This window comes from Vigna unguiculata, chromosome 5 (assembly GCF_037176805.1).
Source record: "Vigna unguiculata cultivar grain cowpea cultivar isolate G323 ecotype 2 chromosome 5, ASM3717680v1, whole genome shotgun sequence".
Classification (NCBI taxonomy): domain Eukaryota; kingdom Viridiplantae; phylum Streptophyta; class Magnoliopsida; order Fabales; family Fabaceae; genus Vigna; species Vigna unguiculata.
The window spans coordinates 38,268,692-38,292,570 of NC_140796.1; the positions used below are offsets into that span (position 1 = coordinate 38,268,692).

The 23,879-nt window shown below is 35.2% G+C and overlaps 2 long non-coding RNA genes across 2 annotated transcripts; one reads left to right on the top strand and one right to left on the bottom strand.

Annotated features, from left to right (window-relative positions):
* Positions 1 to 4,882: 4,882 nt before the first annotated feature.
* On the top strand, positions 4,883 to 6,750 carry LOC114183039 (uncharacterized). The gene is made up of 3 exons (XR_003604284.2): positions 4,883 to 5,107; positions 5,229 to 5,367; positions 6,559 to 6,750. It is a non-coding gene; the product is annotated as an uncharacterized LOC114183039 (long non-coding RNA).
* Positions 6,751 to 8,183: 1,433 nt separating this feature from the next.
* Positions 8,184 to 16,245, bottom strand: LOC146886405 (uncharacterized). The gene is made up of 2 exons (XR_014994969.1): positions 10,268 to 16,245; positions 8,184 to 8,447 (listed from the first exon to the last, which is right to left on the bottom strand). It is a non-coding gene; the product is annotated as an uncharacterized LOC146886405 (long non-coding RNA).
* Between the last annotated feature and the right edge of the window lie 7,634 nt (positions 16,246 to 23,879).

Below are 23,879 nucleotides of genomic sequence, written 5' to 3' on the forward strand. Positions count from 1 at the left end.
TGATAGCCTTGCATTTTTCAGGGTTAGCCTCTATGCCGCGTTGGGTTAGCATGAAACCAAGGAATTTACCCCGGTCGATGCCGAATACGCATTTGTCGGGATTTAGGCAAAGGTTATATTGGCGCAGCGCGGAGAACACTGCCTCCAAGTCTTCAGCGTGCTGATGATGGCTTGGGGACTTGACAACCATGTCCTGTTAGATGGCTAAAGACTTTGTCCATTAGTCGCTGGTAAGTTGCCCCGGCGTTTTTGAGGCCAAAGGGCATGACCCTATAGAAGTAGTTGGCATCGTCTGTGATGAAGGCGGTCTTGTGCATATCTGTTGTGGCCATGGGAATTTGGTTATAACCTGAATATGCATCTAAAAAGCTAAGCACCTTGTTTCCTGCCGCGCCGTCTACGAGTCGATCGATGTTGGGTAAGGGGTAGGCGTCGCGGGGACAAGCCTTATTCAAGTCTGTGTAGTCTACGCACATCCGCCATTTTCCATTGGCTTTCTTTACCAAGACAACGTTAGAAAGCCAAGTGGTGTATTGGGCTTCTTCTATAAATCCTGCGCTCAGTAACTTGTCGGCCTCCACCTTGGCCGCCTGTCGGCGTTCTTCCCCAAGCTTGCACTTTTTCTGGGATACGTAGCGGGCTTCTTTATATATGGATAGCTTGTGGGATGCCACTTGGGGGTCTACTCCAGGGAGGTCGGCGGCCGACCAGGCGAAAAGATTTGTGTTGTTGATGAGGATGGGTGTGATTGTGGCACACACATATGAGTTTAAACCGGTGCCTAAGTTAATGGAGTGGCCATTGGGGAGCTCCAAAGGAGTGGTGTCCTCGACTGGTTCGAGGCGGACATCCCGACCTATTCTGGGGTCAAGGTCTTCGCCGGATAGGGCTATGCGGGAACCAGGGGGTCGTTCGATATGGTTGGTTTGTTGGATTAGGAGTTGTGGTCGTAAGCTTGCCATATAGCACTCGCGTGCTAGGCGTTGGTCATAGTGTATGGTCAGGATGTCACCGGATGGGGCAGGGAACTTCATGGCCAAGTGAGGGGTAGAGACGACTGCGCCAAGTGTATTGAGGGAAGGACGGTCCAGGAGTATGTTGTAAGATGTTGGCGCATCGACTATAAGGAAGCGAATTGGGATGGTTTTGGTTTGGGTTCCTTCCCGAAAGACGGTATGGAGGTCTATGTAGTCCTGGGTGGATACTTGTTCGCCGGAAAAGCCGTATATGGGCTCATCATATGGGATCATGGAGGTGTCAGGAAGTTGTAATTTTTGGTAGGTGGCCCAGTAGAGGATGTCAACTGAGCTGCCTTGATCCACAAGGACTTTCTTAACGGCATAATTTTTTATTTCAACGGTGATGACCATGGGGTCATCCTGCTGGTGGTCGAGGCCGTGGAAGTCATCATCCGTGAATACAATGGGGGGCATACAGCGTCTGTGGTGGGAATGAATGATATGGTTGATGGATTGTATATGGCGGAGGTGTCTCTTTCTGGCAGACAAGGTGGAGCCTCCACTTGCGAAGCCACCAAAGATGGTGTTAATTGTGCCTCGTAAGGGGGGATCGGTAGGGGTGATGTCGGTGCGGGCGGGCTCTGGCTGTTGATTTGGGGTGGCTATTGTTGTGGGCATCGTTTGGTTGGCGTCTGTGGTCAGGTCGCGGGGGGTGGCGGGATCAGGAGGAGGAATGGTCATCCCTACGGATGAAGCGGCAAAAGTCGCCAGCACGGACCAGTTCTTCTATTTTATCCTGGATTGCTTTGCATTCTTCCGTAGTGTGACCATGGTTGCGATGGTACCGGCAATCATAGCAGGAAAGGTGGATGTGATGTTGTGAGGAGGAATGTGGGTTGTGGGAAGATATTGTGGGTTGTAGGGTGGGATATGTGTGGTATGAAGGGCGGTGGGTATGTTGTAGGGGACGTGGGTGGTGGGGATGGTGGGGGCGGGAGTTCGGGGTGTGGTGAGCCCCGATTGACCGGATGGAAAGTGATGGGGATGGGTAGAGGTAACGGGTGTCTGTTGGGTGGTTGTGAAGGTGTGGGGGGTGGGATTGTATTCACTTTCTTCCTCTGTAGGCTGGAAAGCCGGAGACTTCACAGCTTCAGAGGTTTCTTTGGCTTTTCCCTTCAGGTTGGGATCCGCCTCGATCCTTCGCCTGAGGCGAGAGTTCTCTTGTCTCAGCACCTCCATTTCTTCAGCACTGAACTTCTTCAGGTCTGCGAGTTCTTGTTGCATCTTTGCTTGGCCGTCTAGGATGGCGGCCAAGTCAGGGGTGATGTTGGGAGGTCCAGAGGGACCAGCATCCGCTTGCTTGTTCGCTCCAGCTCTGCTGTGGGTAGAAACCATCTTCAGAGAAAAAACGGGTACTAAAGGTGTTCGTCTCGTGCCCCACGGTGGGCGCCAATTGTTCCTGCAGGGAACAAATAAGATAGATTAGGCACAAGCGTCACCTTACCATGTAGTCCGCTATCTCCTCAGTTGGCCTCTTCCCGGTCGATGCATGTTAACTTGAACCCAGGAGGGGTTACCTGCAGGAGAGTCTCCGAAGCTCAAGTAAGTCAAAGTTCTCCTAAAGTCAAATCAGTGATTAATGAATGCGTACCTTTAAATGATGGGGTCCACGCGTATTTATAGAGCATTAATGACGTTTGACCATTTCATGGGTTGGGCCTTGACTTGGGCTCTAAGTGGGGCTTGCGAGTGGGCCAGGGCCCAAACCCAGGTCCTTAAGATTTATTGAACGCGGGGACTTCCATCATACTGAGTGTATTGAAGTGGTCGGCTTAGGCTGTAATCTTACCGGATATGCTCAAGTAGTCGGTTTAGACCGACTACTTGCCTTAATGGCTTGTGTTGGTGATATGAGGTGCAGGTTGTCCCTTTAGACGTTTAGTTTAGGTTAAAACCGGTACAAGTTAGGCTAACTCGGCCTAGGCTGGGTACTTGGCGACCTCGATATGCACATTGTTTACTTATTTGGTCGAGTTTGGCTAGGTACGGTACAATGAATAAGATAGATTGATTTTAGTTTAGACATCTCTTTAAAATTAACATTGTACTATATCCTAGTGTAGTACTTACAATTCTAAACTTGAACCTTATCTATATTAGAAGAATAGTGTAACTCAAAACAACATTCATAATAATGTAAAAAAATGTATATCATGAATAACAACAATATACCTTGAAAAATTTTAACTTTAGCGAACTCTATATTTATTACAACATTTTGTACTTCTCCAAATGAAAGAAAATCATTTAGTTTATCCACATAAATATCGAACAAAATACATTCAATTCAAACCCTATAATTTACATGAACGGTTAGTCAAATTTTATGCGAAATACATAAAAAGAAAAATCTATCTTTTAAATTTGAAAACTATATTACCCATATGCTTCTAAGTCAATGACATTCAATTTTGTTTATTTTTTTCATCTACACGCAAGTCTCTTTCAGTTCAAACCCTTACTAGTACTCCCAAAATATCTACATAATAATACAAACAAATGATGACAACAAAATAATAACAAAATAAAAAAATGAAATAAATAAAAGAAAAAAGTAAAACCTAATAATAATAAAAATAGTAAACTATAAATATTAACTTACCTACTAAATAATCAATGTCAAATTTGGTGGAAGACAATACAGACAAAGGTATGTATTGAGGTTTGATATCGGGAACCAACTTAGTATCAAGCAAAGGAACTTTTGTACCAAATTGGAAATTTATCTTATAAGGGTGGTGTGAGGTTCGGTATATTTCACTATTTGGAGCAACACTGAGATTTGGATTCCATAAACCTGACCTTCAGATATTTCATTCTAAAATTTGTAAATTAGAGTACATTGAATGGACGCATATATTTTGTCTCCCTATAAAAACTCAATACACAACACATGTTTTCAATATAAAGAAGTCTTAAATAAACATGTTACAAAAACTTAAAGGCAAAAGTACTTGTTTGTCTTGAATAACTAACTCCATGGAGAAAGGACACCTTTATTTATTAAAATCTAGAACAAACCATAAACGTATGAACCTAACAATGATGTTCCAGTTTTCTTTCTTTAGAGTAACTTCACTTATATTGTGGCATTGCTTTTGAACTTCACAAAGAGACATATTGAACTCACAGCAGTTGTATACAAAATAAAACTGTGCACAAATGAGTTAAGATTTGTGATAACATACATATTTAGATATAAATATAAAATATATTTAAATATATATATATATATATATATATATATGTATATATATATATATGTATATATATGTATATATATATATATGTATATATATGTATATATATATACATATATATATATATATATGTATATATATATACATATATATATATATATATATATATATATATATATATATATATATATATATGCATACACATAATATAAAAAAGTGAATAAATAAATAAGATATGTAAATAATAATTTTAAAATAATAGAAATGAAAATAAAAAAGCATAAAGCAAACTTAAATAAACTTTTAAAGGCCTGTATATACATCCAACTATTTTTTTACTGAAACAATACAAACATAAATAAAGTTGACGTCCAACTTCAGCCTTACTACTAACATGAATATGACAACAAGAAGAAGTTAGGGAAGAAAGCGTTAATGGGTAGAAAGTTTTGTATGGTAGAACAATTCAGAAAGGACAAAAAATTACGAAGTCACTCGCATACACTATTAATACAAAGGAAAATGATACTTTAACCTAGCACATTTGATCCCTTTTTTAATCCACTTACGTGTCTCTCTTGTGTGGCTTTTTAATTTTCATTTTCGAATTATTTTAATGGGTGTGATATGGCAATTTAACTAAGTGTTGGAGTGGAAAAAGCATGGGCGCGTGCGCGTATTGGTTCCGTTGTCGCTTGTTCGCTTAAATGATGAAAGCACTTAGTCTCTCACTTTTCGAAAGCCTTGTTCTTTCTTCAGTGGTTTTCGTCCTTTGTTGTGGTTAGCCTCACCATCCGTTGCTGCCACAACATTTAGCCTCACCATCCGTTGCTGCCACAACATTTAGCCTTACCATCTGTTGTTGCCACAACATTGTTCTCCTTAGAGGTGCATTTGAAAGAAGAAAACTTTATCGTCAATCTGTTGTGCGTTTGCATTCTTTTTTTCTCTTTTGTCTTAGCTCAATGCTCACCCACATAAAGCATTTAAATTTTTTGTTTGGTTACAGAACTTGAAGAGGCACATTTGAAAGAAGAGCCAACCATTCTTCATTTGTTTTCCCTTCTTCGTCGTCATTCAACTCTTACCCACTGAAAACACTCAAAGTTTTTCCTTTTGGCAAAAATGTGAACTGGATTTTGATGGAGGTGAGTTTTTGAAATATGGGTAATTGAAGTTGAGTATAATGGATCTTGTTTCTTTATTTTTAATTTTAGGATAAAAGATGAAGTGGGTTTCATGGGGCTATGGGAATGATTGCCACAATATGGGTATAAGGAATTTAGGCATAACAATGTTTATGATTTTTGTTGGGTTCAACATAGAGTGAGATTGGATTCAAATTCATTGTAGAGGGAAGGAGAAAACATGACAGCCGTGTGATTAACTTTAAGTTTCTGTTGCCACATGACTTCATGCACACTTCCATCAAAGTTCAACTACCTTTCTTGGTGTCCATGCTTTCCTTTTCATTCTAGACCAATTTAGCTCATCTTAGCATTCACATACATAATATGTCCATGTTGTTCATCTGCACTCACTTTCTGCATTCAATTCTGTTAAAACTTATTGTTGTTACAGATTGGTTAGATCAAAATATTGTTGCCATATAGATTCTCTAGGAAATTTCAGTTATGCATTCATAGTTCAATTTTGAATCAAAATTCATGAGGTGAATATAACCTAATTACTTTGCTAATGGGAGCTAAAATTTGTCCTGTGTTAGCATTTTAATTTGGCAGCTTAGCATCCATTGAGGTGATTGGTAATTGTGTAAGCACTGCATTGCATAAATGGGTGGAATCTGTCATGGTGTGGCAAATGTGAGTCTTCATTTTGGTCTAAACTTCTGCATCAGTTTGGCTGCATAATCACATTGGTTGCAGCTCCATTTTCTTCCAGCATTTAGCATGGTACTCAGCACGTTGATGCCCCTGTTTTATATATAATTCTGATTGTGCATACATTTAGCCATTGCTATCACAGAATAATTTATGTTGCCATGGTCATGTATTAAAATCTTATTTTCTGCTGCCATATAATTTATGGATTTGTATCATAGCACATGTCATTGCACATTGCAGCCTTTTGGAATTGTATTCATTTTTTCATATTCTGCATCATGCTAGTTTTGCACTTTTCCAATGCTTAGGTATAGGTTCCATTACCAGTTTGGTTGCTGTCAAATTGCTGCCTTCGTGTTCTATTTTATGCAGCAAAATGTTTTTTTATGTGCTAGTACCTAGTTCCATTAGCAATTGTGAGTTCCAACTATGAGTAACTGTGTTTTGTCATCTTAGTCGTATTTACTAATAAGTTTTTGTTCATTTTCTTTACAGGCAAGTGATTTTTCAAGTGTTTATGATACCTCAAATAAAGGAAGAAAATCATCTACAACTAACAATATAATATTTTTCTATATTTACGTGTGTTAGTTGGGTACAATGTTTTACTTCTACTTGGTTTAATAGAAAAAGTGTATTTGAATTTTATTATATATCTTTGAATAGTGAATCACTAGTTTGGTTTTATATTTTGATTTTTAATTTTTAATAACCATTTTCATTATAACATTATTTAAAATCAGTTGCTTTTGTTTGATTGTATTCTTGATGTTGACCATTTACTGTTATGAGAACAACTTAATTAAATAAACACAACCATGACCATATGTACAAAATCTTATAAAGAAAAAAGACAAATAATTGTACATAAAAAAACACTTACATCTTTTCTTAGTACTTAGTATAGAGTAAGATTGTAAATGTGCTTTTGTGATGGCACTAAACGGATGAGTTGGTGAAACAACGAATGAAAATTAATTTTGGGAGTAATCATGTTAATGAAATTACTTAATTGAATGAGGATGACCATGTGTACAAAATTTTATGAAGAAAAAAGATAGATAATTGTACATAAAAAAACACTTACGTCTCTCACTAGTACTGTGACTTAATTGAATGAGCAGGACCATGTGTACAAAATCTTAGAAAGAAAGAGACGAACCATGTGTACAAAATCTTACAAAGAAATAGACATATAGTTGTACACAAAAAGTCATTTAAGTTTGTTGTTGTTATTGTGTTAGTAGTAAACAATGATTTATCTAGTTTTAGTGAACGGTGACTTGATCAACCAATTAATTGACAAATAATAGCGTATTGAGAGTAACCATTTACTGTTGTGAGAACTACTTAATGAGTCTGACCATGTGTACAAAATTTTACAAATAAAAAAATAAATAATTGTACACAGAATGCCATTTTAAATAACACATACCATATGACTTCCTACACATTGATATTCCAATGTGCAATTTAATATGTACAAAATCTTACATAGGGAAAGACACATAATTGTGTATGTAAAGATAGTTTTGATGTGCAGTTTAATATGTACAAAATCTTACATAGGGAAAGACACATAGTACATTTAAAGATAGTTTCTTTTGTAAGTGTTTCCTTATTTTCATAAGTCTTATAAAAATTTTTAACCTCTTCATTTACTGTACGAAACTCCATTTTGGTAAAAAATTTAATGACAACATCTATACCCATTGGGTGCAAGGATTAAGTTGTGTGGTAATAGAAAAATTCAATGTGCAGTGTTATCTGTACAAAATATCACATCGAGAAAGACATATATTTGTACACGTAAATACAAAACATCAAGACAGTTATTTTGAATGTCTTTTTTCCTACTCTACATAAGGCCTTTTAATGTTTTTCTGATTTCAGTCAATGCTAGGACTGAGTAAAGTTTTTAATGACAATGATTATACCCCATCAGGATCAACCCGTGCTCTCTTGACTGAAACTAATAAAAAATTCAATATACAGTTTTATCTGTGCAAAATCTCACATCGAGAAAGGCACATAATTGTACATGTAAAAATATTTTATTATAATAAAATACAATGTGCTTAGTTATCTGTACAAAATATTATATCGAGAAAGACACATAATTGTACACATAAAGACAATTTATTCTAATAAAATAAAATGTGTAGTGTTATCTTATTATCTATACAAAATCTTATAACAAGAAAGACGCATAATTGTACACTTAAATACATGACCTATCGTCACAATTTGTCTTTTCTTCATTTCCTTTGACTTGCCTATACATTATTGTATAATACCTTATTCCAAGTATAGTTGTTCCTATCTCAGTGCCCGCATGCATTTACACATACTTCAAGCCTTTAACCACTTCCATTATCTTCTCCCTAATAACATCACAATAAAGAAATATACCAACCATCACATAAATAAATACAGTACGCACCAGATCATACCATAATACTAGTTAACAGTGCACCATTTCTCATTTTGGTGAAAGTAACATTATCACCATTAAAACAAGAGTTTAAAATATGATTACCAAATAGAAATAAAAAATATTAAACTTCACTAATCATGCCATATAGAAAGGAATCACAAAAATCTTATGAAATTCTTTATTTTTCATCATCGTACTTGTTATTTAGAGTTGACTCATGAGTCAGAGCAAGTGTATAGATGCTTTTATTATGTGTGAACTAAGTTTGTTACACCAGTATCTCAACTTGTAAAATTGAACACTTGAACAAATCAGTATTGTAAAATGATGTAGAATGACAAGAAACTCATGTAGGATTTTTTTTATAATAAGGGTAAAAAATCTCTTATTTATACTGTTTGAAATCATTGTCATCTCCTAATTAAATCCTGTCAAGAGATATCTAAAATCATTCCAATGTTTAAAATAAGCAAATTAACTTATCTAATTTCCCATCCTCTATTTCTATTCTTGATTTATTCAAATACTTACAATGTATATCCCTTATTGACATGTATCAGGAATAAAAATCAGTTCTTAAAAAACCAAGACAACTTTACAAATCCTCTCATTTATTATCAGCGACACATACAACCTTAAAAATAATTCTCAGTTTGAGAAGAACAATCTCTCGCATTCTTATTCAAACTAACAAACCTATAACTCATTGCCGATATCGGCCTATGAAAGACAGGAAAAGCTTTGAAACTCTGAAACTCTGGACGATGTTTCTTCTACACTAAGAAGGACGCAGAAGTTTTCTACTTTGCGAACAAACTTTTCTAACCTTTCTTCCTCTTGTTCTTATTCATACTAACAAACCTAAGAGCCATACCAGCCAACTTAACAGCAAAAAGGCCAAATACTTGCGGGCAAATTCCTCGCAGAATAGCATTCCTCCTTGGATCGGTTTGAAAAGGCTTTAGAATTTTCATCTCACACAATATGCATATATGATAGCATCCCAAAAAACACAAAAAACATGTACATGCATTAACCAAATTTGGCATGTCTAGTCTGGACATAGTTGGATTAAAAAATAAAATGATGTGATAAATAATTTATAGTCCAATTTCTTATAGATAATATAAAATCATAAATATTGGTAGAAAACAAAGGATTCAAAATATATGAATTTAACTAATACAAGCAATACTAGATGTATGTATCAAAATACCACCTTTTAGAGGTGAACCTTTAAAGTGAGCCCAAAACTGCTTAAACTTCATAACAATATCATCAGAAACATCAATTTCTGATTTCAGTTCATTGACTCTCCCGAAAACAATGAAAGAATAAAAATTCAAAATAAACTTGATCAAATTCTTTCTTTCCTTACATTGGATCACAGTAGATGACTCCAATTTAAAGTGTAAGTTCAATTACTGAAAGCACTTAATCTGTGCTTTGTTTAAGCATATTAAAACATATATCGTGTGACATAAGAATCATAAGGTTTTCCTTAGTACAAAATCCTAAAATTATAGGAGAATCATAAAAATGATATCAATGCGGAGTAAATATTTAAAACACTGTATTGCAAACAAATCTTGTAGAGTTATACATGAAGACAAAGGAACAAATTTTCCAAAATAAATGAGTAAAAATATAATATAGAGCTATTCCTATTTAACTATACCATAGTTGGGAAGAAAATGCAGAATGGAACATATTATTAGAATCCAAACCACACCAATAAATAATGAAATAGAGAGGAATAAACAGGACCTTGCGCAGCCGCGAGACGACGTGGGATGCGATTTTCTTTGAGAGCAAGACAAAAGAAGCAAAACCTAGTTTTCTTTGAAAGCAAGAGAGATGACGCAGCTACCAACATCGACGACAAGGGTTGGTTGTGTAGCGGCTATTCCTCTTTGGGCTCGCTAGAAGAGATGTAGGAGAACATGGGTGTCTCTCAATCCCTTGGCCCCGTCGTTATGGAGAACAAATGGAAGAAGAATGGCCACTGACGGTGCATATGAAACCCTAACCCTCCTTTTCTCCCCGTCCCTTCGTTTCTAAACCTATCTTTCTTTCTCACGCGCCCCACCTCTTCTGAATCAGTTCAATGCCACGTCAAAACGGTTAAACAAAATTTAAAAATCAAAATCCTAATTCCATGTCAGGTGACACATAAATGGGTTAAATATCATTTTCCTAATAGAAATTTATAGTTTTGACCTAAACCTATAGAATAGATAGTAATATGTTTTTGTGAAAGCTGCAAATATCAGCAATTATGTCAGAAGGCATTACATGTTGCTACCCATGTAATCACATGTTACGTAAAAAGGGGAAACAATGCGAAATACCCGATGTTGAACAATAAACACGAAAATACATTAAAAACTAATATGTTCCTATCTATTTATGGACCTATCTTGTATCCCAAACTAAACCATAATATGAATACTTCCATGGGTTACACTAAAAATGCATTAAAAACACCTAATTACCCTACTTTTGTAAAATTAGACTAGAATTCTAATTTAACTAATTCTAGACTAGTAACTCCTAATTAACACCTTAAACTACCCAAAACAATGCAATAAGCTAAGCAAAATCTCTAGAGATAAGGGACTTATCACATCCCCACACTTAATACCATTGCACTCTTGGGCGATGTTAGGAAAAACTACTAACACTTCTAAAAACCTACAACTCAAGCTTCACAATTCTGCATCAAAAAGCTCTCCAAAAATCCTAATTCGAACCTGCACATGCTAGCAAAATAATCCAGTTCAAGGTGCCAAACATTCCATCATCAAAAACAACTCTAAACGAAGAATTCAAGTAGAGAACAATCAAAATGTAGTGGCAAAAACAGTTTCAACCTCACAGGATGTGTTTTCACTCTACACTCAAGTGTATGGCTCATCTTTGCTCTCACAACTCAATCCAGTGAACATCCTTATGGCTTTGCAAAGTTCCTAAACAATACCAATGAAGCAATTTGAAGATCAAAAGGACTTATTCAATGGCTTGTAATGAGATTGGGCTAAGGGTGTGGTATATGAAAGGTAAGCAAGGCTTTGAATCTTGAAATGTGAAGGGAATGAGGGTGGAGAGTGATGAGTTCAAGTGCAGAACTGTTTTAGTATGCACACTATGTTCCAACAGTTCCCACTCCACTTCCTTGCTTTTATTTATTTTTTTCTTTTTCCTTCCTTTTTTTCCAATTATGTTCCAACTTTTTACACATTTTCCCTTTTAATCCCTGCTGGTCCAGCCACATTTTTTTCATCTACGCACCTTCAAAGATCACACATCCCCACACTTGAACATAGCACCATCCTACAACTCATCCAAATTCCCTTCACATCCCAAGGATAGGGTAAAATCTTGGTTTTTTAGGGCAAAAAGGCTGCTATCAGGATCAGGTTTCTCAAGAAAATATGGTCAATTCTAGCTCAAAATGAGGGTGTAATGGTGATTTTTCAGGGCAGACTTTATTTGCAAGTGGCTGCATAAAAAATTTCCTAGATCATATCAACAAATCGCATTTCATGACCAATTATGCAAAGGAACAAAGCAAACCCTAGAATGCCACTTTCATGAATGAATGCACACACAAGAATGCAAGTTTTAGGCTCAATTCTCTCCATGGTCAAATTTTGCCAAAACTGTCCGTGCCACACTTTTTCATGCAAAAAAAAACAGACTTGACTCAATGATTTGGAGCAAAAGAAATGATTGAAATGCTTATTCACTCTAACTAGATCTTCTCCTACCACATGCAAATCAAAGCTAGGTTAGGAAAGAAAGAAAAAAATACAAATATGTGAAAACTGGGAAAAATAACACAAAGAACTTACTCAACAAGCTTAAAATGGCTAAAGGAACCTAGGAACAACTTAGAACTCAAGCTCTACCTAAAACTCAAAATTTCACCACCTAAAACCTCTATAAACACCTTAAAACCAGGCTAAAACTAAGGTTAGGCTAAAGCATGAGTAAATCTGGAATGAGACTACCTAGAAAAAGTTAAAATGACCAAAGAAAACTTACTCCTTGCTCAGAAACTATCTCCTAAAAGGTTTACCAAAAATCACTACCTAGAACTAAAAATAGTCTACCAAACTAGCCCAAATGCATATGCATGTGCTAATCTAACCTATTGAGTAGTAACCTAACTATCCTAACACATTTATAAGGACAAAATATAACTAAAAGACAGTTCAAACTACCAAAACTAGCTACAACTCAAAATCTAGTTACCTAGGACCTAAAACTAACATTAAACTAGGCTAAAAACTCAAAATCAAAGAACTGGACTAAACTACTACAAGAAATTGTTATAAACCCATTTGGACAACTTCCAATTAGCAAAAGAAAGATGTGAAACAAGTCATAATTCAGAAACAACAAGGAACTGAAAATTTGCCTAGTGAAAACAAAAAAAATTGAACTAGAAATGGTCAGAAAATGTTAAAACTGAAAACTGTACTAATCTAGCTATTAGAAATACTAATCAACTACTTAGACACCTTCTAAAATGTAAAAGGAAGAAAAAAACCAAGCTAAAAGTCAAAAACAGTGGAAGAATTACAATCTGATATATGCAGACGTCATAATGCATTAAAGAACGAACTCCACAAACTGTCTGCCAACTTTGAAACCAAACTGCAACCACCACAGAACTCAAACATTAAGTTCTTGCATTAAAATTAAAGGTAATTGAATAAGGAATCCAATGCAAAAAGAACCAACTTAATTGGATCACTGTGGAGGACGTTATGGGCCAGACAAGCAAAGGTGTTCAAAATTGTCAGAGTTACGTTTTCATGCAACTTAATATGAATTATCAAGCTAAAACTTATGAAAACAGAAAATTAACTATGCCAAACAACAAAAACCACCTATTTAAACCTTAAAATGTATGTTAGACTAAGGACAACTATGGACTGCATTAGACAGAAAGCAAAAATTGAAAAGTAACTCTGCACACAACTTTAAAATCATAAAACAAAGCTAACTATATTCCTATCTACTTAAGAAAGCATGAAATCTAATATATGACCCAATGAACCTAAGAAACATAGCTAAAAATAGCAAAAACAGGACAATAGCCTACTCTAATCTTAAAACAACAATTAAAAACTACCTAACCTAATTCCGACAAGTTTCAAACAACTAAGACTAGCAATAACGAGAAATGAAGAGAATTATGTAGAATTCTAGTTTTCACCTATGAACCTAAAATCTATCTAACTCTAAAGTACTATGGAGCTATGCAAAACTGAAACAGAACTAGCATTACTTATATCACTATATTCAACAACTAAACAAGCTTTCATGCGTCAAACTAAACTACTTACGCAAGTATTTACATAATGGAAATTCAATTGCAACAAATCACTATATGCCTAAAATAATGCTACTGCAACATATGAAAATTGAAAATTAAAATTGGCAGCAACAAGAAATTCTGAAAACAGATAAAGATAGTTGAGATAAGAAGGATGAAACCATGATGGATGTGTAGTATTGAGAGAATAATCTTTAAATCTTGAACTGCAATGATGACTATCATTTAAGTGAACTTTCTCTGACCTGCTTTTGCATAACACTTTGCTACTGCAGCAACAGTACTTCATCCAGTGTTGGCAGTGAATGATTAGAAATGGATTTGGATGCATTGAACCATCCATAGCAGCTACCACTAGCTCAAAATAATCAAGCAAAACTTCAGTGTTGTGGAAGCTTAAGTAAGAATCAGCAGCATCTTTTACTCCATCAATTGCATGCTTTGCCAAATAAACCTTGGCAGCCTCGTGTAACTCAGCAAAAATCATTAGATGTAACAGTTTCCAACTCTGAACAAATTTAAACAGGAGCACCACCACTTAATTTTGATATCACAGATCAAGCTTCAAGAATGTTCTTGCTGATTCTCTTCTTAGCCTATGATCTGATCTCCACCTGTTCATTCACCACAACAAAACACACAAGCGAAAAAGCACCAAGAATGGCACTGGAACAGTGGTAAAAACATTACCAAATCTGAACTAATTCTCATAAAAAATAAAACGCTAACCAGCTATCTACAATGCATAGACTACCAAAATGAATTTACCTAAACTAACTATCACAAATCAAACTCAAGAATCAATCAAATTTTTCCTATCCCCGACAATGGCGCCCTTTGATAAACCTCATGTCGCGTAAAGATTTAGTCAAAACTCGATTTCCTCACTAATACTAACTAATATATTACAGTGATTGACCAAGGATCATTCCGAAGGATAGATAAAGGAAAATGAATGATTTATTGGATATGTCTTGTGAAATGAGAGGAAATCTAATAAAATCTACTAAAACTAAAATGAACCTAAAATGGTACGAATGTAGGTAAATGCAATTTTTTTTATGAAATGCCTACATGAACTATAATGTATCTAAAGTGTTTGATAAAAGTTCAAGATGAACTAAGTGTGTGCCTATGAATGAATCATCAATGTGGATGACCTAAATACAATCTAAACATACAGGATGCTTCTAACATCTAAATGAAACACAAATCAACCACTAGAAGTGAATTAGAACTCATATACACAGAAATAAAAAATCTGGAAAATTCTCGAGAGTGTTCATACGCGTATGGTACAGGGCAACATCAAAACTCGAAATATAAAGCATGAAATGAAAATGTAATGATGCATAACGATTATAATTGGTCTCTATTGATTATGCAAACAAGAATAATGCAAAACAATGGAGTAAAACTCGAATTCCTAAATCATGAACCCTAATTAACTGAAATAACGAACTATGTGTGGAGCGAAATTGAATGCAACGAATGGTGAATTAAGTGTGAAAATGGTTCAGAAACATTACGCATAACATCAAGATGAAGTTACAAGCATGAATCGAACGCAAGAAACACAAAATCATTGAAGTCGAAAATCAAATACGAATGAAACAGTGGCGCGATTCTGCAGAATTGAGTTCTGTGATTCAAGCTATATGGTTTATGTATGATTGAGCTTAGATCAAAATACATTTGATATCTAAGTATTGAAATTCGAGAAGGCTTCATCCGAATTTCAGTATTGAAATGGCCCAATATCACTCAACCAAGCATACTTGAATTACAAGTTCAATTTAGCATAAGAAATGGAAAATCATAGAAGATGAACGGTGGAATTGCGTAGAATATACGAATATATTAAAGAAGAACATGCTCACAACAAACGGTTCAGTGAAAATGGATTGAGTCACCATGGAACAACTCCAAGAATCATCAACAACAGTAGCAGATTATGCAGAAAAATAGTGAACAAGAAAAGCAGAAATGGTTCTGTGGTGGAGAGGAAAATGGTTCGTGTGATGGAAGAGATGGATGGTGGTTGTGAATGGTGCGAATGATCCGTTCTGTATGAATGCAGTGGCGCCAAAACTAATACAATACGACACCCTGCAACTGGTTCTACAAGTTTCACTAACTAACTAAACTAACCTATTTTCCCAAACTACTTTGCAAATTCCAACTAGTAACTTGGGTGGCAGGTTTCCCACAGCAACAACTTCTTCCATCCAATTTTCTCCCAACAGCACCCTACTGAACCCCTGACTGCATTCACAAGTAAGGAAACAATTTAGAATTCACAATATCAAACCATGTTACAACTAAAAATCACCTAAAGGAACTAAACATGCAAATATGATGTTCACGAGTTTTATGTATCTATGGACCACTTCTCAGCCATCTTAGGGTCAGAAAAATATTTATTTTAATGATCTAAAGCTTCCCCCACAAGTGCCATCTCATTTGGGTTTGAAAATCAAAAAATCAACTTTGGGTCAAACTTTGGTCAACATTTGAACCAAAAAGTCAACTCGGCCATCGAGCAAATTGGATGGATCAGATTTCTCTCATGGCTCCCCTTATAATTGCGGTCTTCCTTGATCTTTATTTTTGCATCAAACTCAAAATCCTCAAATTTGGATGTTAAGCACACTAAACTCTACTTAAAAGCTCCTAAAATTAGTTTACACTAGACCAACTTTACTTCTAAGTCTTTATATCTAAACTAAGACTAAACTAACTAAATGGACCTATCTTGTATGCTAAAATAGACCATAATAATAATACTTCTAAGGATTACACTAAAAGTGCATTAAAAATACCTAATTAACCTACTTTTTGTAAAATTAGACTAGAATCGTAACTAAACTAATTCTAGATTAATAACTCATAATTAACACCTTAACCTACCCAAAACAATGCAATAAACTAAGAAAAACTCTAGAGATAAGGGACTTATCAATCCAATCTTGTGAAAATAACTCGCTAAGTCTTTTTTCAATTACTGTAGACAAAAGTGAAAACATGTTACTTATTAGTAATGCATTTAAATTTAAACAAAAAACTACAAATATAAGAAACTAAAATATCTAACCAAGTGGCTGGCTTGATAATAATATCTGGAGAGTGTAACTTCAAATAAAGTAACTTCGACATAGTTAGAGGATGATAGGTTGCAATGTTATTTAGAAAGTTGGATTGGATTCTTGAGTCTAAAGACCGTCTAGAGAAGTAAATTTGGAAAGAAGAATTTAAAACATATTTTAACATAAAAAAATTTGTTTGAATGAATAGCATAGACAAATCTTAAATGAGCCCAGCCTTGGGTAATCATTGGATTATGCATATCCATGTTATATGTAACGTTGTGAACATTACAATCATAATCAACAATTGCCCACGTAACCAAAATCCTTGTCAAAGCAGCAAGTTCAAAACAAATAGAAAGCAACTAAAGATAAAATATGAAAATGTAATGAAATATTATAAGACACACCTAGTCTTTGAGAAACATCGTAATGTAATTTTTGCACAAAGTGTGGATCGTGGAGTGGCCATTGATTCAATTGTAAGAGAAACAAAAGAAGAGTAATTAAAAAGATTGGTAATAAAAGAAGATTGCTAAGAGAAGACGAAGAAGATTGTTTCATGTTGATTGCTAATGAACAAGAAGGTTGTCACTTTTGAGAAATATAAATGAAATCAACATTTAGAGTTTATATAAAGAGAATACGATGATGATAGTTATTCCAAAAGTCACAATTGTACATCATGATAGTTCGAATTTATTGCATATCCTTGGGAAGTAAAGACAAATAATGCAAATACAAAACTTATTAAATAACAATGATTATGGCTAAATAATTAAATATAAATAATTTATTTTTTAATACAAAGTTATATATTGAGAAATATAAAAGCACTCAACATTCGTATATTTGTATATAAAGACAACTATAAATGTGCTCATCATAGATATTGCAATAGTCACAACTATACAACATGATGGTTAAAATTGATTGCATATCCTTGGAAAGTTCAGATAAATCCTGCCTTAAGCACGAGTTCTTAAAATTTACCGCATAATAAATAATAAAAATATATTAAATTAAATTATTTTAAAAATTAAAAATAAAAAGTAATAACGTTAAAATCAATCGTTAAATAATTTTTTTCAAATAAAACCTTCATTCAAAGAGAACTATAACTCAACAAATACAACAATTCAATGAAAAAAATGGAATTTTAAAATCATTAATACAACATGAATGTGTTCAAGAATTTGTTAAGAAAAACCAAGAAAGGGAGATACTTTTTTTAAAAAAATTAGTTACAAAAAAGACAATTCCTTAAAAAAACTAAACTTTGTCAAGAAATTAAAAGAAATGGCTTGTACCTTTGTTGTCTTCTTCAAACAGTTAATTCATCTAAAAGAAAGCCTTCAATCATCAAAGATAAAAAGACATAGAAAAATAATTACATATGGTAGAAGCAAAAAGGATCCAAGAGAAGAAGAAAAACTCTTACCTTTGTTGTTTTCTTCAAACAGTTCATCCATCTCCCAGAAAAACTTCATTCATCAGAGTAAAAAATACATAGAAAAGAACTTAAATGTGGTAGAAGAAAAAAATATTCGAGAGCAAAAAATACATAAAAAAGTAGTTACATATGGTAAAAGCAAAAAAGATCGGACAGAAGAAGAAAATTTATTACCTTTGTTGTTTTCTTGAAATAGTTCATCCATCTCCCAAAAAAACCACATTCATTAGAGAAAAAAATATATAAAAAATAACTTAAATCTGGTAGAAGAATAAAAGATTGGCTTAAACAATCATTTGGTCCTAGTTTTTATTAACTTTTTTCAATTTGGTCCTAGTTTAGGATTTGATGAAGGATTATCTTGTTCCTTTTTAAGATGATTGAATATGGTGTGAGTTGATTAAGAAAGCTAAGTGAAATCCCCACTGGACATTAAGATAGCAAGCTATCTAGATGTGAAGGTTCCTTTCACAAAGCTCAAGAGAAGAAGATGATGGATTGATTCAAAACAAAAAGGAAATGGAAAGCACATAAACCATAAAAAATCAAGAACAATTAAAGGAAGAAGGAAACATAAAATGGAAAGGAAAGGAATGGTAAAAATGTGAGAAGCACGCCACTACAAGGCTAGGCTAGAAGCCATGGCAACCTTGAAGATGAGTGGATGTGTGCCGCCACTTGCTATGCAAGATAAGGCTTAGAAGTATTCACTCCCAAGAGAGGAAACTCTCACAAATGGTTGAGACACAAGAGTGTTTTTACTTCAAAATGTTCAACCCTTTTACATGTCTAGGAGCACCCCTTATATAGAAGAGTTTAGGGGCCTCTAAGCAAATAAAAGATACCTAAGGATGTCTCTACAAAAACCTAACCCTAGCTTCTAGAAACTAGGTCAAATAAGGTTACAAAAATGAGAGACAAAAGAGCTAACTATGGTGTGTGCAAGGCTAATTTCGTTCTAGGACAAAAGGAGACCAAGAATGTGTCTCATATGTCTCTAGAAAGTGGCCATAGTGTGCTAAAAACAAAGGAGACCAAAGGTACATAGGTACACTTGCTTTATGCCTTTTTCTTTATGCTTTATGCCTTTGCTTTACTCTCTCCTCCACATCATTTATGCTCCCCAATCACCATGTGCCACCTAGCATTGCTTTCTTACTCCTAATTAACCTACAAAGCAAATAAACATAGATTAGCATGTTGGCTTAAGTCAAGTCAACAATAGTCAACAAGTCAAACCTAGTCAAAGGTCAACAAGTCAACTAAAGTTGATTCAACTAAGTCAACTTAGGGAATCAAAAATAACAAGCATAAATGAAAGGGATGAAGGATTAGTGAACTTCCTTTCTAAACATGCTTAGTCTTCTAAAGCATGTGCCTCCATCCTTGATTGAGGTCAATCCTTCATCATCCTCCCCTTCTTAGAGAGAATTTGACCACAAATTCTTTAAGCCTTTGTGGATGGAACTTGACTTGATTTGGGGGAGGATTTGCACCTCCCTTTTATGAGCTTTTGTTCCATCCTTTCTAAGGGTATTACCCCTAGCTTTGGTTAGGCCATCTTTATTTTCTAGACTACTCTTCCTCTCTTGCTTATGCTTTGGGCCTTCCTTTTTGGCTTGGGAAGAGAAGGAAGAGTGATGCACATCTTGCTTTGGAAGAATTTTTTTGTAGGCAAGTAACACCTTGGTGAAAGCTTGCCCCTTTTCTTTTTCTTCTTTATCTTTTCTTATTTTATTTCTATCCTTATTAACTTCTTGAGGTGATAGAGGTTGTAAAGTTGTCTTTTTCCCATTTTTGAAGAAAATGTATTGGTTGGTATAGCCATCATGTAAAGTTTGTTTATCAAATTGCCATGGCCTACCTAGTAAGATATGTGTGACTTCCATGGGAACAACATCACATAACACCTCATCTTTATAGCTTCCTATAGAGAAGTTAATTAGGACTTGTTTATTGACATCTATTTCTCCCTCTTTACTTATCCAAGAAAGCTTATAGGGCTTAGCATGAGGAATGGTCTCTAAGCTAAGCTTTTCCACCAACCTTGTGCTAGCTATATTCGTACTACTTCCTCCATCAATAATTAGAGAGCAAACCCATTTGTTAATTTTGCATCTAGATTGAAAAATGTTTTCTCTTTGAGTTGGCTCAAGCTCACTTTGATCTTGACCTATCATGCGCCTTAATAACATAGGGTCTTTCTCAAAAATTTTAGTTTTACTAGAGGAAGAAGATTCTTTTGAAAGAGAATGGGGAGATGAGTGTTCACTTTCAACATTATTCCTCTTCTTTAAGATCATGGTCCTTTTGGTTGGGCAATTTAAAGCAATGTGATTATAACCCAAACATTTAAAACATTTAATGGAACTTGATCTTTGAGAAGTGGAATGGTGAATGTGATCACTTGGTGACTTACTTTTACTTGGTGGTTCTTGATGAGAGTTAGAAGGGAACTTATCATGTTTCATTTTATCATTTCCCTTCCATGAGTGACTAAAGTAGTGGTTGGGTGAGTAACTCTTCCTTGCCCTTCTTTTTCTTTTCAATTGAATTTCAATCCCAAGGGCAAGTGTGAAAACATTTTCAAGAGTGGAGTACTCATACAACTCTACTTGGTCTTGTATGTCTCTCCTAAGACCACTCACAAATCTTTTTATTTTTTCTTTGTTAGTTTCTTTTATTTCAACCCTATGCATTTGAGACTCTAATTCTTTAAAGTACTCACTCACACTCATAGAACCTTGGTGAAGCCTTTGGAGCTTCAAAAGAAGTTCCTTCCTATAGGAAGGAGGAACAAATCTAGCGCGCATAAGAGTTTTAATGTCCATCCAAGAAGCCGCGGGTGGCCCTTGGTCATAATTCTTACAAACTTTATGCCACCAAGTATTGGCATACTCCAAAAATCCTAAAACTACTAGATCAACTTGTGTTTGATCCTTTACATGATTTTCATTGAAAATTTGATCAACTTTAGCTTCCCAGTCAAGGAAGACTTTGGGATCACTTCCTCCATAGAACTTAGGAATCTTTGGAGTTTGCTTCTCTTGTGATGGGTTGCGCCTAGAATGCCCTCTTTTCCTAGCCTCTCTTTCTTGCTCTTTAGCTTCAAGCCTTTGAATGTGCTCTTGGATTCTTAGGTCACTTTGCTCCTTGTCTTTTCTTAATTGTTCAAAGGCCTCCTTCCTAGACAACTCCAAATCCCGAAGCAATCTCATCAATGTATTGTTTTTGTTTGGTGTAGGTGCATTTGATGAACTTGCCATGATTCCTACAACAAAAACACTCAAATCCGAGACAAAATAAATGGATTAGAGGTTAGACAACATGAAAACCGAGACCAAATCCAACCCAAAATGTAACCCAAGTGTTTAGATCACTCTTCCAAAGTAACAAGGCAAGGCTAGCACTCAAAATCCACCAAAGGAGTGAAGCAAACACTTTTAAAAACTTGTTCAAAACCTTTCAAATGCAAGACAAGTGATTCGGCCACAACATCCCAAGAGTTTCAAGAAAAGAAAACTACTAAGACAAAACAAAGAACACCTAGTGACAAGCAAGAAAAGCACAAAAACAAGGAAAGCTAAACTCTAAAGAAGAAAAGTTTGAGACAAAACTTTTAACAAGACTAAAACAAGAAAAGCACATTTTAAAGACTCTATGGAAAGCACTTGACAAGCATCTTCAAGTCTTAAATCATGCATACACCAAGAAAGATCATAACCAAGTTAAAGCATGGAACTAATTAGCCAATATCACCCAATTCTCAAGTATGAAAACTAGTAGCATAACACCTAGTGGAAAGCACACTTTTAGTTCACCAAGGAGCAAGGTTGCTCTCGGTTTTTAGACAAAAATTGGTGCAAAATTTTCTTCTTTCACAACTAGTTTCATAAAATGGTGAGAAAGAGTTTTAGGTGGCTTGGACACTTAGTTCCTCAAGTTGTAGGCCAAAATCGATTTCATGGAGCATACATCAAGCAAGACATAAAGTGAAAGCAAGATTCAAATACTTGGAAAAACAAGAATAAGAAAACTTCAAGTTAACATATGGCATATGACTCAAGCAAAAGTTAGGCACATTTAAAGACTCAACATGACATACACAAAGACACAAACATGTAGCTATCATGCATTTAAACTCATGGATATGAAGGTCAATGATTAAGCACACAAAGACATGTTATCTAACAACATTTAGGAGCAAAAGAGTCACAAAACCGAAGCCAAAATTGCCACAACATAACCTGAAAACGTTGTTTTTCGTATTCTCGACAGCTCTGACCTTTGCTCACTCATTTGATCATAACTCTCTCCACAGAACTCCAAATGCGTTACTTCTTTTTTTGTTGGAAACTAGACTCAAAGAGCTTTCTTTTGATATAAAGAAAGTTACTTTTGGACCACTGAGCTAGCTGCAGTATTTTTTACAAAAACGCACACGTTGCTGCCAGCACTGTTTTTATGTGGACCATTCAAAGATAGCTACACAAGACAAGGTTAGAACATGAAAACACCATATTCAACGACAACCAAAGCTCTAGATACCAAATGATGAAGGATTATCTTGTTCCTTTTTAAGATGATTGAATATGGTGTGAGTTGATTAAGAAAGCTAAGTGAAATCCCCACTGGACATTAAGATAGCAAGCTATCTAGATGTGAAGGTTCCTTTCACAAAGCTCAAGAGAAGAAGATGATGGATTGATTCAAAACAAAAAGGAAATGGAAAGCACATAAACCATAAAAAATCAAGAACAATTAAAGGAAGAAGGAAACATAAAATGGAAAGGAAAGGAATGGTAAAAATGTGAGAAGCACGCCACTACAAGGCTAGGCTAGAAGCCATGGCAACCTTGAAGATGAGTGGATGTGTGCCGCCACTTGCTATGCAAGATAAGGCTTAGAAGTATTCACTCCCAAGAGAGGAAACTCTCACAAATGGTTGAGACACAAGAGTGTTTTTACTTCAAAATGTTCAACCCTTTTACATGTCTAGGAGCACCCCTTATATAGAAGAGTTTAGGGGCCTCTAAGCAAATAAAAGATACCTAAGGATGTCTCTACAAAAACCTAACCCTAGCTTCTAGAAACTAGGTCAAATAAGGTTACAAAAATGAGAGACAAAAGAGCTAACTATGGTGTGTGCAAGGCTAATTTCGTTCTAGGACAAAAGGAGACCAAGAATGTGTCTCATATGTCTCTAGAAAGTGGCCATAGTGTGCTAAAAACAAAGGAGACCAAAGGTACATAGGTACACTTGCTTTATGCCTTTTTCTTTATGCTTTATGCCTTTGCTTTACTCTCTCCTCCACATCATTTATGCTCCCCAATCACCATGTGCCACCTAGCATTGCTTTCTTACTCCTAATTAACCTACAAAGCAAATAAACATAGATTAGCATGTTGGCTTAAGTCAAGTCAACAATAGTCAACAAGTCAAACCTAGTCAAAGGTCAACAAGTCAACTAAAGTTGATTCAACTAAGTCAAC